Genomic DNA, 17,500 nt, shown 5'->3' on the forward strand with positions numbered 1-17,500 from the left:
AATATAAATCTATCGAATATATTTCTGCAAAAACTAAGGCACTTTTTCTCACATGTAAAGCAGATATAAGAATATAAATCTTTAGGAACATATTTCTGCATAAACTAAGGCCATTTTTCTCAAATGCAAAGCTGAAAATGAATAAAAAATCTTTCTAAATATATTTCTGCATAAAGTAAGGCCATGTTTCTCAAACGTAAAGCAGAAATAAGAACATAAACCTATCGAAATATATTTCTGCATAAATTAAAGCCATTTTCTCTCAAACGCAAAGCATGAATAAAAATAAAAATCTTTCTAAATATATTTCTGCATAAACTGAGGCCCTTTTTCTCAAACGCGAAGCAGAAATAAGATATAAAAGAGTCAAGAGCAGGGTAAGAGCTCGTAGTTTTTCTCTGCTCTAGGAATTATGGGCTCTCTTATCACTTCTTACATGGCAGACATGACATCACCTAAGGGAAAATAGTCTTGTGTCACCTCATACTCCCTCTCTCTCTCTCTCTCTCTCTGTAAACTGCCCAGTTATATCTAGGTCATTTTACTCTTAATGACTGCCTCTGCTTAACTGGAGAATGAAAATAAATTGTGCTGTTATGTTTAGGTAAATTTTACTGCTAATGATTGCCTCTGCTCCGATGGAAAATGAAAATAAAATGCGAAATCTTAATTTACACGAGGAATGCTCTTCGTTCAAAGTTGAATCTGAGATTACCCATACCTAAGCCAGGCATACAGTACGCTGCATGCCATATTTCAAGTCAGAGAGAGAGAGAGAGAGAGAGAGAGAGAGAGAGAGAGAGAGAGAGAGAGAGAGAGAGAGAGAGAGAGAGGGGAAAAACACAAAGAATCATCATCATCAGAGAGAGAGAGGGAGAGAGGAAAAACACAGAATCATCATCACCAGAGAGAGGAGAGAGAGAGAGAGAGAGAGAGAGAGAGAGAGAGAGAGAGAGAGAGAGAGAGAGAGAGTATACTCACCGCGCAGTCCCGTGTACAAGCAAAGCATTATGTTGACGTATCGATAAAAACAAACAAAAGTTCAAATTCGCTTTCGGAGATAATAGCAGATAATATAATAATAATAATGTTCTTTCCTTATTATTATTATCATCCCGAGGACGTTTATGCAGCTTCAACTTGTTCAGAGGATCTAAGCTGTTTGTGTATCTTAGATAAGCTCCTCGCAAGCACAGGACGAGAATGTTGTCGGGATTGCTGCTAGACAATTTTCAACTTATTTAACGTATTTCTCTCTCTCTCTCTCTCACACACACACACACACACACACACACACACACACACACACATATATATATATATATATATATATATATGTATATATATATGTATGTATATATATGTATGTATATAGGACCTCATCTAAACAGGATGGTATCTAGGGGAGATTTAAAATGAAAAGTTACAAGTTTTTAACTTTTTTTTTTTAATAAAAACCTCCACTAGACACCATCCTGATTAAATGAGTTCCTGTTATTAATTGCAACAATGCAAAGAACAATTGTGCATGTGATCAAGTTTAATATATACATATATATAAGTATATATATACTGTATACAGTGCATACATATAAGTATATATATTATATATATACAGGTATGTATACACACACACACACACACACACATATATATATATATATATATATATATATATATATATATATATATATATATATATATATATATACATATACATACACATTCATACAGAGAACAGATCTCTCAGAAATGCAAATAAAGAACAAACTTATGAGAGGTAATCACCTGTTGGCACCGTCAGTATTCCACAGCACCTGTGATTCCACAACGACCAAACATATTACGTGAGGTCGACCTCTCTTAGATACGCAGACGAAAGGCGAACCTTTCGGAATATATTTCTGCATAAACTAAGGCCATCTTTCTCAAATGTAAAGCAGATATAAGAATATAAATCTTTAGGAATATATTTCTGCATAAATTAAGGCACTTTTCCTCAAATATAAAGCAGATATGAATATAAATCTATCGAATATATTTCTGCATAAATTAAGGCACGTTTCCTCAAACGTAAAGCAGATATAATATAAATCTATCGGAACATATTTCTGCATAAATTAAAGCCATTTTTCTGCATAAACTAAGGCCATTTTTCTCAAATGTAAAGCAGAAAATGAATATAAATCTATCGAAATATATTTCTGCATAAACTAAGGCCCTTTTTCTCAAACGTAAAGCAGATATAAGAATATAAATCTTTCGAAATAAATCAAAGCCATTTTTCTCAAACGCAAAGCAGGAATAAGAATAAAAATCTTTCTAAATATATTTCTGCATAAACTGAGGCCCTTTTTCTCGAACGCGAAGCAGAAATAAGATATAAAAGAGTCAAGAGCAGGGTAACAGCTCGTAGTTTTTCTCTGCTCTAGGAATTATGGGCTCTCTTATCACTTCTTACATGGCAGACATGACATCACCTAAGGGAAAATAGTCTTGTGTCACCTCATACTCCCTCTCTCTCTCTCTCTCTCTCTCTGTAAACTGCCCAGTTATATCTAGGTCATTTTACTCTTAATGACTGCCTCTGCTTAATTGGAGAATGAAAATAAATTGTGCAGTTATGTTTAGGTAATTTTACTGCTAATGATTGCCTCTGCTCAGATGGAAAATGAAAATAAAATACGAAATCTTAATTTACAATGAGGAATGCTCTTCGTTCAAAGTTGAATCTGAGATTACCCATACCTAAGTCTGGCATACAGTGCACTACATACCATATTTCAAGTCAGAGAGAGAGAGAGAGAGAGAGAGAGAGAGAGAGAGAGAGAGAGAGAGAGGAGAGGAAAAAAGCAAAGAATCATCATCAGAGAGAGAGAGAGAGAGAGAGAGAGAGAGAGAGAGAGAGAGAGAGAGAGAGAGAGGAAAAACACAAAGAATCATCATCATCAGAGAGAGAGAGAGAGAGAGAGAGAGAGAGAGAGAGAGAGAGAGAGAGAGAGAGAAACCACGAAGAATCATCATCCAATTCAGGCCGCTGCTATGTCTCCCCCCCAACCCCCTCAACAGACAATGCACGTGTGGCAAAATCTACGTACGAGACGAGTCTGCCCTTTCCTGTCAGGAGATTTTTTGCCATTTGCCCATTGTTTATCTCCTCCGGTTGGGGCATTTCCGTATCACGGGGCATGATCACCTGCCTTTCTCTCCCTCTCTCTCTCTCTCTGTCAAGATGTGTATCTCGAAATTTAGACACAGTGATCCACATGAGAGTTATATGCCCCACCCCATAAGATGCTTGCCAAGATATGAGAGAGAGAGAGAGAGAGAGAGAGAGAGAGAGAGAGAGAGAGAGAGAGAGAACAAAAATGATGAATCTAGGCTCTCAAACTTATTCTTGGGAATGGAATGGAATATCAAATTTAGGCCAAAGGTATTCTGAGAGAGAGAGAGAGAGAGAGAGAGAGAGAGAGAGAGAGAGAGAGAGCTTTTAAAATGTTTACAGAGCTATTCGCTTAATTTTATGTGTAAATCAACCTTGTAAAGTTGTTCATAACTACAAAAATTATAAAGGAATAAAAAAAGGATATATGTTGAGTTAGCTAAAACTTTCCCCTTTCCCAGTACTAAGAAAGTGCTTGGTTCGCATTAGCGAGGTCCGTGGTATGATTCCCTGCCTCCCGCCCATCAGTTGACCCAGATGTGAATAGGTGCTAGCCTCTGCTGGGGCTAAGAAAAAGGGCGTGGGGCTAGCACCTTCATCCCTAAGGATTTGTTGTTCTTTCCAAAGCAGGAAACAAAATGTGCAAGAAAAATAAAAGAGTATAAAAAAAGACATAAAATAAGAAAACAACGTCACGAAACGAATGAGCAAATCAAGGAATAAAACGCTGTGATTAGACCAACTAAAAACAGCTGTTAGTGAGAGTCTAATTACAGAGTTCCTTGCCCTAATGGCGACATTGTTGTCTGATATGGACAATACTGAATAACTGTCTTTTAGGTCACAAGACAGAAAAAACTAGGCTATAAAAGTAAGAACATAAACGCTCTCTCTCTCCGAAAAAAACCTTGACATGAATAGTTTCTCTTTGTCTTGGAGATTAACTAGAAAACTCTTTAGATTTTTTTCTTGTAATGGAGTTGATGGCAAAGGTATAACGCACGTAGGCATAAAACAGCCGTTGACGAGAGTTGCCAATTAGGGCATTTCATCAAAACTCGTTTTTATCGAAGCAACGATTTCTCTCACCGAGAATACCATAAACGGAATTTACTCTACGAAGTTTATTTATTCATTCTTAAGCATGCTGATCATTAGATTCGAAAAAAAAATCCAATTTACACCAAAATCGTATAAGAAGTTTATTTGTGACCAAATGTTCAAGGGTTTTCAAGGCCTTAACCGGACTGTGCCTCTTAGATACCGGATACAGTTTTTATGGCTCTTTTCATCTTCATAATACACTCTTAGATAAGAGTAAAAGACGTTCACACACTCACACATATCTATATCTATCTATCTATCTATACATATGATTTGTATATATACCCTTGTAACATTCCATCTGCCCATATTTTACCAGTGAACAGGGGCACAGACGGTAGTGCTCGAAATATATGGCTGCAACGTTCAAATAGTGTTTTATAAGTCTGACTCTAATCCTTCGGGCCAGCCCTAGGAGAGCTGTTAATCAGCTCAGTGGTCTGGTAAAACTAAGCTATACTTACTTACTTTTATCTTCATATATATTATGCTGTGGTATTATAGTAAAAGTTATTCATATATATATATATATATACGTGTGTGTGTGTGTAATTCTAGTAGCGACACTGCCCTCTTAACTTCTCGACCAGTAGATTCTGCATCTATGTATGTATATAGGCCTATATATATATTGTATATATCGCCACTTCTAGGTGCTATAAAACACAACAGAAATTTATCAGATCGAACGAACAAATACCGTGCAAAAAATAAAGAAACAAATAAACAGATAAAGTTTAAAGCGACCCTTTAAGCGTTCAAAAAATATGCAGCGCAGCCCACCACCACAAGGAGCACGGGTTTAATCCCTATAATTTCCCCAACACGCCCGAATCAACTCCATCCGGTTTGACATGAAAATGGTCATCTCCGAGAAAGGAGAAACTGGTGGCCTTCTTCGCTGCTCTTCCTAAATAAGTCTCATCAAGATTCTGTGTAAAATCAACACCTTCTTTCCAGACGAATTCGTAAACAGTTTGTAGATAGTGCATGGTGTAAAAATGTACGGATTATTGTAGGAAAAAAAGTCGTTTGTTTTTTTGTATATTTTATTGTGAACGTTCTTTGCTGTGCCATATATACTGATTTTAGTTGCTATAACTTTTGTATTTTGCCCCCGAAGATGAAGCCATGCTTCAAAGCGCGGGCTGCAAATAAGCTTGAAATATATATATATATATATATATATATATATATATATATATATATATATATATATATATATATATATATATATATATATATATTCTGAGCTTCCGAAGTTGAGGGAATTTGCTATGACGCAATAGAAAGTTGGGCCAGAGAACCTAACAAAAATAAAATGGCTAAAATTGGCATATACAAAAATGCAAGACATGTCCCGTTAACAAACTAAAATTAATCTAACATATTACGTTTCTACATTTAATATTATAACCATAGGCGTTGTAACAAAATTTCCACGAATGTGAAAACTTTCAAAATGACAGAAGTAGTTACAAACAAGATTCGTCTCCATGGAAAAATAATTAAACAAGTGAAGTCCAAATTTGACGCTCTTCATATGCATATACTGTACGAATTACCGTGTGGATGAAATTTTTATCGGAACTGAAAATGATAAAATGACATCTGCATGAAACGTGCTTTAAAAAGCCACTGATTTCTACGTTATCAAGAGCAAAACTGATTGGAAAGATCAATTCAGCAAGGAATAAAAACCAGAAAATTTAGAAATTTACCATTGCTGGAGTCAACTAACACGTGAATAACTGTAATCGCTTATAAAAAAAATTAATTTCCATCGCATCTTATAAACAAGCAAAAATTCTATGGCAATTTCTCCTTCACCAACACACTTCACCGCTGATAAACGGCTCAGAAACACCATTAAACGCCAGAAGAACAGATAAAAGCAAAAAGACGGGACATGAATCTTAGCCAACAACAATAATTTTAGCCATAGCAACAAGCCCGCGTGGAGGGAGGGATGGTGACGGAGTCGTTGGGAGAGGGGTAGACGGGTGGGGGAGTAAGGTTATTACAAATACCGGTTTGGTGACATTCCGCTAGAAAAGTCTCTCTCTCTCTCTCTGCCCTCAGAGTTTTGTTGTAGACCCAGGCTTCGCTTTCAAAGGGAGAGAGAGATGGTGCAAGAGGACGCTTAATTTCGAAAGGGACCTGAAAACACGAGAAGAAAAGAGAGCTTACGTCTTCCGTAATTTCTTCCCTGGGAGGCCCTGCCGAGTCTATTTTTAAATGGGATCTAAGGATGTCCCTGGTCTAATAACACAACCTCCCGGCCGCCGAACTTCACAAACTCGTTGGAGGTTAATTAACAGACAATCTGGCTCCTGTAAAGAAGTTTTAAATGGAGGGAGAAGTTGAGGGCTAAAATGATCTGGCGTCATTGTGTATCTTGTATCTTAAGGAAGGTAGAAATGATTCGACTGTTACAAGGTATAAGAGAAGAAGAATAAGCATTTAGAAGACGTTACCGAGAGTAGTCTTATGCGTAGGTTTTACCTTAAGAAATAATAATAATAATAATAATAATAATAATAATAATAATAATAATAATATTGGTCTTTATAACAACATCTTAGTGTATTTGATTTATCTTAAGAAGGGTGTGTTATACGAGTTACAGAATGCCGTCTCAAGCGTTAGTTTTACCTTCTGAATAATAATAATAATAATAATAATAATAATAATAATAATAATAATAATAATAATAATAATAATAACAACTGATAAAAACACGCTTTCTAAAAAACAGTAATACATACTTATTAGCTTAAGGAATAACAACACAAATCAATTTAAAAAAAAAATTCGTTTTTAAATTATTTTAACCTTTCAATCCTCCAACACCCTCCCATCCGCAATCTGATTTCCCATATCCGTAATCCGGAGTTATCCGGACACTGATTCCGTGTCGTAACAGCCACGTATCTGTGAGAGCGAATCCTCATTACCCTATGAAATGACATGTAATTACGGTGATGACATTTCCGGTTTAATGGAGAAGGGTCGTTGATGTATTTTACATACTCGTGGTATGCGTCGGAGGGGGTGGGGAGGGAGTTTAAGAAGTAAGACATCTACATGAATATGGCCCCGTATAGTGGGGGCGGGGGTAGTGCCTTCAGCGCACCTCATGTGGTGCATTGTAGGCATTACTTAAGGTTCTTTGCAGCTTGCTTTCGGCCCCTAGCTGCAACCCATTTCGTTCCTTTTACTGTACCGCCTTTCATATTCTCTTTCTTCCATCTTACTCTCTACCCTCTCCTAACAATGGATTCATAGTGCAGCTGCGAGGTTTTCCTCCTGTTACACCTTTCAAACCCTTTACTGTCAGTTTCATTTTCAACGCTGGATGACCTCATCAGTCCCAGTGATTGGCCTTTGGCCTAAATTCTATATTCAATTCAATTCAGTACATGAATGTGGACTTATTATTTAAAGGGACTAATTTATATAGATACCTGACTAATGCTACTTAAGTATTTTCATTTTATTTCTTTGAAGATCTTAAAGCAATTAATATTTTGTTTTAAATAGCGATTAAACCTTCCCAAAATCTTGTTGTGTAACGTATATATATATATATATATATATATATATATATATATATATATATATATATATATATATATATATATCTGTATCCTTAAGCTATATATATATATATATATATATATATATATATATATATATATATATATATATATATATATATATATATATATATATATATATTTATATGTATGCATACACAATTGGTTTTAATGATATAAATAAATGCGCGCACACACACATACATATACTGTATGTATGTGTACATATATATATATACACATACATACATATACGTATATATATATATATATATATATATATATATATATATATATATATATATATATACATACACATATATAAAGATCAAAGATTAAATCACATAAACCAATAAGAACAAAACTGGCAACCCGCTAAATGCTAATATACCCGTAAGCTCAGAGAGAAGAATAAATACAAAAACAAATAAAGAACAAAACTGAAAGTTTGATAAATGCATCCTTTTCCGGTCGTGGAAACACCTAAACCCACGCACATTTCCTTTGAGGTGAATGGGAATGAATGACCGTAATGAGAAGTCCTTTAGTAATGAAATTGTTTTATCACTGCAACGCAATTCTAAAAATAAACTTTTGCCTAATATGACACCGCGTTTTAGCCCATTAACGCAATGTTAAAATTACCTTTTCTAAGTAAGGTATTGTTTCCATATGTCACAAAAAATATAGTACAGTTAACCTAATTGGGACACCGTCTCATCACAGTTATATAATTTTTTATCCTAAGGACGGAAAGTTTATCAAGGAATGATTAAGCCTGAGTCGACCTTTCACGTTTTATATTATTATTTGCGAAATGATTACCTTCCGGACAGGATGCTCTCAAATGGAACGCGCCCAGATGAGACCATTGCTATCAACGAATTGAACTGAACTGAATATAAAGTTTACGTCAAAGGCCAAGCACTGGGACCTATGAGGTCATTCAACGCCGGAAAGGAAATTGAGAGTAGGTTGGTCTGAAAGGTGTAACAGGAGGAAAACCTCGCAGTTGCACCATGAAATATTTGTTAAGAAGTGGTGGACAGCGAGATGGAAGTACGATAATACGGATGGAGGTGCAGTTAAAGTAATGAAAGAGGTTGCAGCTAGGGGCCGAAGGGACGCTGCAAATGACCTTTAGTAATGCCTACAGTACACCGCATGAGGTGTTACCTAAATTGAGCGATCCTGGACAAAATGTCTTTAGTTACGAATCGATTTTCTGTTGCTAGATTAAGCGGCCTTGTGCCAGCACGGGCTCTTTCTTGTAAGCAGCCCGCGAGGAAATTCCCAAAGTCCTTAGGAATCGAATACGTTCAGACCAGGCCATACTATCTTGGACGATATAAATTTGAGCTCGACTCCCTGGCCGGCTAATGAAGAGTTAGAGGAATTTATTTCTGGTGATAGAAATTCATTTCTCGCTATAATGTGGTTCGGATTCCACAATAAGCTGTAGGTCCCCCTGCTAAGTAACCAATTGGTTCTTAGCCACGTTAAATAAGTCTAATCCTTCGGGCCAGCCCTAAGAGAGCTGTTAATCAGCTCAGTGGTCAGGTAAAACTAAGGTATACTTAACTTTATGGTACTGGAATTGGAATATAAAATTAAGGCCGATGGCTAAGTGGTGAGATCTAAGAGGTCATTCAGCGCTGAAAGGGAAAGTAAGTGTGAAAAGGCCTTCAAGGTGTAACAGGAGGAAAACCTCGCATCTGCACTATGAAACGACTGTTAGGAGAGAGTGGAAAATAAGACGGAAGAAAGAGAATACGCAAGGGGTTGCAGTCAGGGGCCGAAGGGACGCTGCAATGAACCTCAAGTAATGCCTACAGTGCTCCGCGTGAGTTGCACTGACGGCACTAACCCCCCTCTTACGGGAATTAGCATTTTATGAATCGATAACGACACCTATATCTCTTAGCGAGGAGGACTCGATGCAATATCAGATCGGAATCCCACTTGGATAAAGGGAGCTCTCTCTCTTGCCAGTCTCATAGACCGAATCAATTTAGACCCAACCAGTCACCCCTCCGGTAATGTAAGCAGACCTTACTGCTTATGTAAGGATAAATAGGATGTGATTTCACCTTCAGTTGTTTTCTCTGGCAATTAACAGTCGATTTTATGAGTTTTGGACGATGCAATGAGGTAAGAGGACACCTCTTTCTTTCCTCTTTTATCAGACGAGCATTGGCCTCTTCTAAGGCTCTTTAAAATGAATTCATTAAAATTCATAACACAACGAAGGTTCTGAAGAGTTCTGAGGAGAACATGGTTCAACAGCAGAATGAATTCACGAAGTTCTTTAATTGAATTCATTAAAATTCATACGTCAAAAGTTCTGAGAAACATGGTTCAACTGTAACATGAATTCATGAAGTTCTTTAAGAAGAATTCATTAAAATTCATAATACACCGAGGGTTCTGAGGAGAACATGGTTCAACAGCAGAATGAATTCACGAAGTTCTTTAAGACGAATTCATTAAAATTCATAGTGCGTCAAAGGTTCTGAGGAGAAAATGGCTCAACTGCAATATGAATTCCTGCAAGTGATTTGACTTTCCGCTGTTCTTGAATTATTAACCCACATTAACACAAGCTTTAATGACCAACATCTTTTAAAAGGCTGTCCAATTCATTACGTTTCATGACAATGTTATTCTCTGGGTGACCTTCTCTGACACTGTCCTTGGCATGTCATTATCTTTTATAACTTATTTTTAATAAAGCAAAAAAAAAAAAAAAAAAAGATTAAGTTTTCTTGCAAAATAAAGTTTTCTCTTTGTCAAAACATATTGCAGAATACAGACCCTTTTGACACTGCACATAGCACTTTGGCTAGCCTCTTACTGACTTTTGATTCTCCCTCCCTCCCTGTCTCTCTCTTTCTCTCCCTTCATTCCTACTTCTTGTGTGGGTGTCTGAACGTTCTATATTGTAGATTTTCTCTCTTTCCATTCCTATTTCTTGTGTGGGTAACTGCACGTTCTATATTGTAGATTCTCTCTCTCTCTCTCTTCATGCCTATCTCTTGTGTGGGTATCTGAACGTTCTATATTGTAGATTTTCTCTCTCTCCATTCCTATTTCTTGTGTGGATAACTGAACGTTCTATATTGTAGATTCTCTCTCTCTCTCTCCCTCAATTCCTATCTCTTGTGTGGGTAACTGCACTTTCTATACTGTAGATTCTCTCTCTCTCTCCCTCTCCATTCCTACCTCTTGCGTGGGTAACTGCACGTTCTATACTGTAGATTCTCTCTCTCTCTCTCTCTCTCTCTCTCCTTTTAAGGAGACCGATAACAACATCTCTTCAGAGCCACTGCCCTTCCCCTGATATTGTCAAGACGCGCCTGGGGAAAGCGCTAACTGCTCTCATTGCATCTGCAAGCTGATAAAGGCTGGAGATCGCCTTACTTAAAAGGATGCAAGGACCTCTTGAAGTGTGCTTGAAGGATGCAAAGGATACAGGGACTCTCGTCGTCCATGACTTCAAATCAAATCTCATCACTTCATCGGTTTTCCGGTTTGAGCAACATTCAGACGGATCTTTGCATTTGCAGCTCATAATACGCATTATTATTATTATTATTATTATTATTATTATTATTATTATTCAGAAGATGAGCCCTATTCATAGGGAACAAGCCCACCACAGGAGCCATCGAACTGAACTTCAAGCTTCCATAGAATATGGCGTTCATTAGGAAGACGTAAGAAGAGGTAAGGGGAAATACAGGAAGAATAAATTAATAAATACATAAATAGATAAAAATGTACTAAAATGAGAGGAGAATGGTACTAGGGTAGTAATGCAGTTATACAGCTCGGTGGAGTGCTACAGCCCCTCTTAGCCAGCCCTGTTAGTTAAACTAAGTAAGGAACTAACTGATCCACTCTGTTCGTTGGCCCGTTTCTTAATTCGGCATCTGAATGCAAATCATCTTGATCAGTCAAATTTAGAAATTCTTTAATCGCCGTGAAGGTTAACTAATGCAAGCCCGGCTTCGCTGGTTCAAAACAAGTTGCTAGTACTAAACAACCCGGCCGGTTCAAGACAGCGTGCGGGTCCCAAGAGACCCTAGCAACAAGACCCCAGTACTTTTTATCCTCTCTCTCTCTCAGTCGTCCTCACGTGACCTCTCTCTCTCTCTCTCTCTCTCTCTCTCTCTCTCTCTCTCTCCTCGAGCTCCCCCCGGGACCATCACTTCCTTACAGGGCCCATAAAGCAGGTTAAAAGGTGAGACCAAGGTTAAACTCATTATGCACGACGCCTGCGGCACGCCCAGAATACAAATGAGTGAGTTAACAAAACCCTAAGGAGGAGAAGGAGAAGAAGAAGAAGGAGACGGTCCAAGACTCTGATCCCCGCCGAGGCAGAAGATGAGTTAGAGCCTGATGGCTGATGGCTGTCTCGTTCCTCTTCTTCTTCTTCTTCTTCTTCTTCTTCTTCCTTCTCCTTTCTCAGAGGAGATGGGAGATAAAGTTTTCCATTCAACAGTTGATCGAGGCTTGTTTGGGATTTTCAAGTCTCTCGGGAGAACGGGGGAGGGGGATACGGGGTTTGGGAATCCCACAAGCACTTGGCTTTGCGAAATCACAATGGGGTTCGTGCGTTTGGTTTGTAAGAGCTGATGTGGATTGGTGTATTTGTCACTTTATCTTATAGTGATATCTTATGGTGATGTCGTCACTATGAGTTACTGATATATATCATCAACTAAATTCTAAGTTATTTGATAAGGAAGATACTGTAATTCTTTTCGTATGAGGATGTTACCATTTTAGTTTTAAGTTCCTTCCCAAGTTAAATTACGAAGCAGGGCACGGATTTATCATTAATTTGCTGTCCGCTGTAAACAGCTTTAGATTACTTTGATGAGAGCACCAGGACCAACTATTTAATTTGATTAAATATGACTCTATCAGAAAATAGCTACAACACTTGTATGTAATTTGTATTCCAGAATACATTTCGACTTATGAAAGCAACGACAAAATATCTGAGTGACTAATATTTAACAAATATTCTTGTATACAGCTGGTACTATATCCGTCTCATGTTATTTTATCCTTATCGTCTACAACTAGCATAACCAAGATTAAATGTTATCCTTATCGTCTCCGTTAGGATAACCAAGAAAAACAGAGGATTAAATACTAGTTAAGGATGTAATCCTTAAATACGCCTGTCTCGTAAAATTGAGGTTCCCAATCATTTAGCCAAAACATGTAGTTCCATCAGAGGTTATTGTGTTTGCCGCTTAATAAGGATATAATTACATGGTCTAGAATGGATTCTCGGGGCGTCGGACATTTGTTAAAGCCAAGAAACTGACTTGTTCGTTACAAAAAACATTGAATGTTTCTTCCATTATTGGATAGTAAAGTAAATGAGATCTGAACATCCTTTGTTGTGTGACGATTATAAACACGTAATCTAATTGTTATTTATAATATTGTCATCAACGACAGAAGTATGGGTAGAGCAATAGTAAAATTATCAATAAAAATAAAATTGCCTTAAAACTGTGCGAAAAATAGACAAGAAAAAATAAGTCTTGAAACAGTGTAAAATTGGACAAGCAAAAACTGACTAACCATAACAATTGCATCCTTCCCTTTGCCCCTGAGACCTTGAATCTTGAATATTTCCTTATTTTTCATTTAAGAAAGCTACAAAAAAAAAAAAAGAATGAATATGAAGAGAGAATATCAAATAATTACGGGGCAATCTAATGTGAATGAGATATACGAACTAAACTTTATAAGTCCTAACCTATACATCGCAAATTTAAGTATATGCATTTCAAAGGTATGAGTTACTGATATATATCATTAACTAAATTCTAAGTTACTTGATAAGGAAGATACTGTAAATCTTTTCGTATGAGGAAATTACCATTTTAGTTTTAAGTTCCTTCCTAAGTTAAGATACGGAGCAGGGCACGGATTTATCATTAATTTGCTGTCCGCTGTAAACAGAATTAGATTATTTTGATGAGAGCACCCGGACGAACTATTTAATTTTACTAAATATGAATCTATCTTACGGAAATGAGTCTTTGAGTGAAAAAGTAAAATGGATGTTAAATTTTACTGAATCCCAACGGAATTTTCAGCCATAAGGACTGCATTTTAAATGGCTCACTGTCTCGACCATATATGTAAACAATAGCAAAGCAATGAAAATAGGCCTGTCCGAAAAATAGCGTAGGGAAAAATAGGTTAGGAAGTATAAAAAATAGGTTGGGAAATATCAAGCATAGAGAATACTTTGGCAACATAAAATGTCAACGTATAGACTATTTTTAAAAGGATAACAAAATAGTTACAATGATCGATTGCGCAACAACCGTATGTCCACAATTATTTGAATATATAAAGTTAAGATTTAGGCTACAACTATTCCGATGAATCAGTGACATTTAGGATAGGCTTGGGTTTCGCATTGTTGGTTAATATCTAGAGAGGCCTCACTATATAGGACATAATAACGAGGACCCATCATCTCAAACATCCTAGTTTGTAAAAGCGTAGACCAGTGGTTCTCAACCTTTTTATTACCGCGCCCCCCACCCCCTCGCATTTATGAGTAAAATTCCCTCCCAGATTTAAAGGAAAATGGAATGAATTAGTGAGATACTCGACACTTCGTAACGACTCTTGTTAAGAGAATAAAGAATATAATTAGCGAATTTTTTTTTCTCTAAGGCTCGCGGCCCCCCGGCCCAGGAAATTGTTGACGCCCCCCTAGGGAACACGCCCCCCAGGTTGAGAACCACTGACGCAGACGGTAAAGTCGCAAATGATAAAATATAACGATTTCTGTTAAAAGTGACTCCTTCAGAATTCGAGCGATTGGAGAGAGAGACTTTTTTCTTAATTGTTAGCGTGAATGGGAAGTGACACTTTTTCCTAGATCCACTCGTAGGATTCGTGTGAGTGAAAAAAAAAGAGTTTTCGTGGATACATTCGTAGGATTCGTGAGAGTGAAGGAAAAAATGTTCATAGATGCATCCATAGAATATGTGAGTGAAAAAGATTTTCGTGGGTACATTCTAAAAAGTCGTGTAAATGGAAAGTGACAAGTTTCGTGGCTGCATTCATAAAATTCGTGTGAGTGAAAAGTGACACTTTTAGTGGACACATCAAAAGAATATGAGTAAAAAAAAACTTTCGTGGCTACCTTTTTAGGATTCTTGTGATTGAAATGTGAAATATTCGTAGCTGCATTCGTAGAATTCGTGTGAGTGGAAGGTGACACTATTCATGGACACATTAAAAGAATATGAGTGAAAAAAAAAAAGTTTTCGTGGCTGCCTTTTTAGGATTCGTGAGTGAAAAGTGACGCTTTTCGCAGATGCATTCGTAGAATTCGTGAGTGAAAAATGACACTTTTCATGGATGCATTCGTAGAATTCGTGTGAGTGGAAAGTGACATTTTTCGTGGACACACCAAAAGAATATGAGTGACTGAAAAAAAAAAGTTTTCGTGGCTGTCTTTTTAGGATTCGTGAGTGAAAAGTGACACTTTTCGTAGATCCATTCGTAGAATTCGTGTCAATAAAAAATAGCCATTTTTTCGCTGCTGTAATCAGATTCGCGTGAGGGGAAAGTGACATTTCGCGGCTCCATTTATAGAATTCGTGAGCTGGGAGAGTGTCGCTACACGTCAGTCATAAACAATTAAGGAAGCGTAATCTTTAATCTTGAAATACGAAAAGAATGACTATTCCGATTCTTGAAATATCTCACAAATCTATGAGAGGAACTAAGACGCAAATAAATATCACATCATTTTCAAACCTCTCTCGGAACCGAACAAATATATATCCTGTCTGCCAGTCACTCCATTTAAGTAGCAAAATATGCAACCTGGCTCGTAAGTAGAGATGAGCTGTGTAAACATAAGGCTTCTTCGTTCATGTTCCCTCTTTGGGGGTTAATTTTCGATCCAAAGAACTTTTGTTTTTCTTTCCAGTGGGAATTATTTCCGTTTAAAATAACTGCTTCATTTCATAGTATTGTTGTTGTTGTCATTATTATTATTATTATTATTATTATTATTATTATTATTATTATTATTATTATTATTGTTTGTAAAATTAGGAGAAAGACCTTCTTTAATACAGGTTTTGTTAAACGAAATGGCAGTTTCAACAGCATTTATTTTATATAGTAAACGCTCAATTCGTCTTATCAGTTGCTTTTCTTGCTCTGGAATGGTTGCAAGCAATTGACCGATATTCATGTCCGGTGGTTTAGTGGTGTGTAGGAGGTGGTTCTCGTAGGGTGTCGACTAGTTTCGCCCTTCTCGTTAGGGCATCAACCACCGGATATGAATATCGATCAATTGCTTGCAACCATTCCAGCGCAAGAAAAATAATTGATAAGACGAATTGAGCGTTTACTATATAAAATAAATGCTGCTGAAACTGCCATTTTGTTTACAAAACCTGTATTATTATTATTACCATCATTATTATTATTATTATATTATTATTATTGAAGAAACAAACCCACATTTATGTACGGGTACACGCACTTAAAAGTCATTATTTTTAAATATATGTGCCCATACATAACAGTGGATTTGTTTCTCCATTCTAAGACTCATGCTACTAAGGGTATTTTTTAATTATTATTATTATTATTATTATTATTATTATTATTATTATTATTATTATTATTATTATTATTATTATTCAGAACACTAACCCTGTTCATATGGAACAAGCCCACCAAAGGGGTCACTACCATGAAATTCAAGCTTCCAGAGAATATGGTACTCATTTGAAAGAAGTTACAGAAGGTAACAGGAAATACAGAAAGAAAAGATAAGTTATTCTTTTTGGCAACTGATTTTTGGTTCAAATAGTCTTTAGTATTGCAACGTGGCAAGTAACCTTTGTTAAAGTAATTTTTAGTTCATCTTAAAGGAGTAAGTGGTCTACGGTTATAATTACATTATTTTTTTCTTATTTCGTAATCAAAATTGATTTCCGGTTAAAATATTTTTTTCCAACAAGGATAACTGATTATCAGTATAAATAACCTATGTCCTTGTAGGAACTGATTGTCGGTTTAAATACAGCTTTCTATGTAATTGCAGTAAGTGATTTCGGTTCAGAGAACGCCCTTTTTAAAGCAGTAAATGAATTTCCTTTAAATAACGTAACTTTTCCTCAATAATAACCATTTTCGTTTAAAGAGTAGTTTTATAAAACTTTATTAGTAAATTACGACCTAAAATTCTATATCAGTGAATCTTTACGAAAAACCAACGCACTTCATTTCTGACATTAACTGATTATGGTAAACTGATAATTAAAAAGAGTAAAAGCGTTTCAGTTAGCGTGTTGAGTCCAGAGGTCCACGCCAGACCTGTCATTCCCTTGACCACCTTATCAACCTTACTTGCATTTATGCAAGTGTCTATTTTTGGTGTGCAAAGAAAAAGCCCCGAAATTATATAAGAGAGAATCTCGTGATGTCAGCCTCCGTCTCTCTCTCTCTCTCTCTCTCTCTCTCTCTCTCATCACCGCGAATAAAATATTTCGTGCGTGACTTGCAGGAGGTTTCAAGAGGCTTCAAAAGGTCCCCTTGTTTGTGCCCCGTCGCATCGACC

The 17,500-nt window shown here is 36.5% G+C and overlaps 1 protein-coding gene across 3 annotated transcripts in view; it reads right to left on the reverse strand.

The window, feature by feature from the left end:
• Nucleotides 1-17,500, reverse strand: part of LOC136831516 (hemocyte protein-glutamine gamma-glutamyltransferase-like) — an 87,441-nt gene that overhangs the window by 42,184 nt on the left and 27,757 nt on the right. The gene's annotated exons all lie outside the window — the stretch shown is intronic.

This window comes from Macrobrachium rosenbergii, chromosome 48, assembly GCF_040412425.1.
Source record: "Macrobrachium rosenbergii isolate ZJJX-2024 chromosome 48, ASM4041242v1, whole genome shotgun sequence".
Taxonomy (NCBI): Eukaryota; Metazoa; Arthropoda; class Malacostraca; order Decapoda; family Palaemonidae; genus Macrobrachium; species Macrobrachium rosenbergii.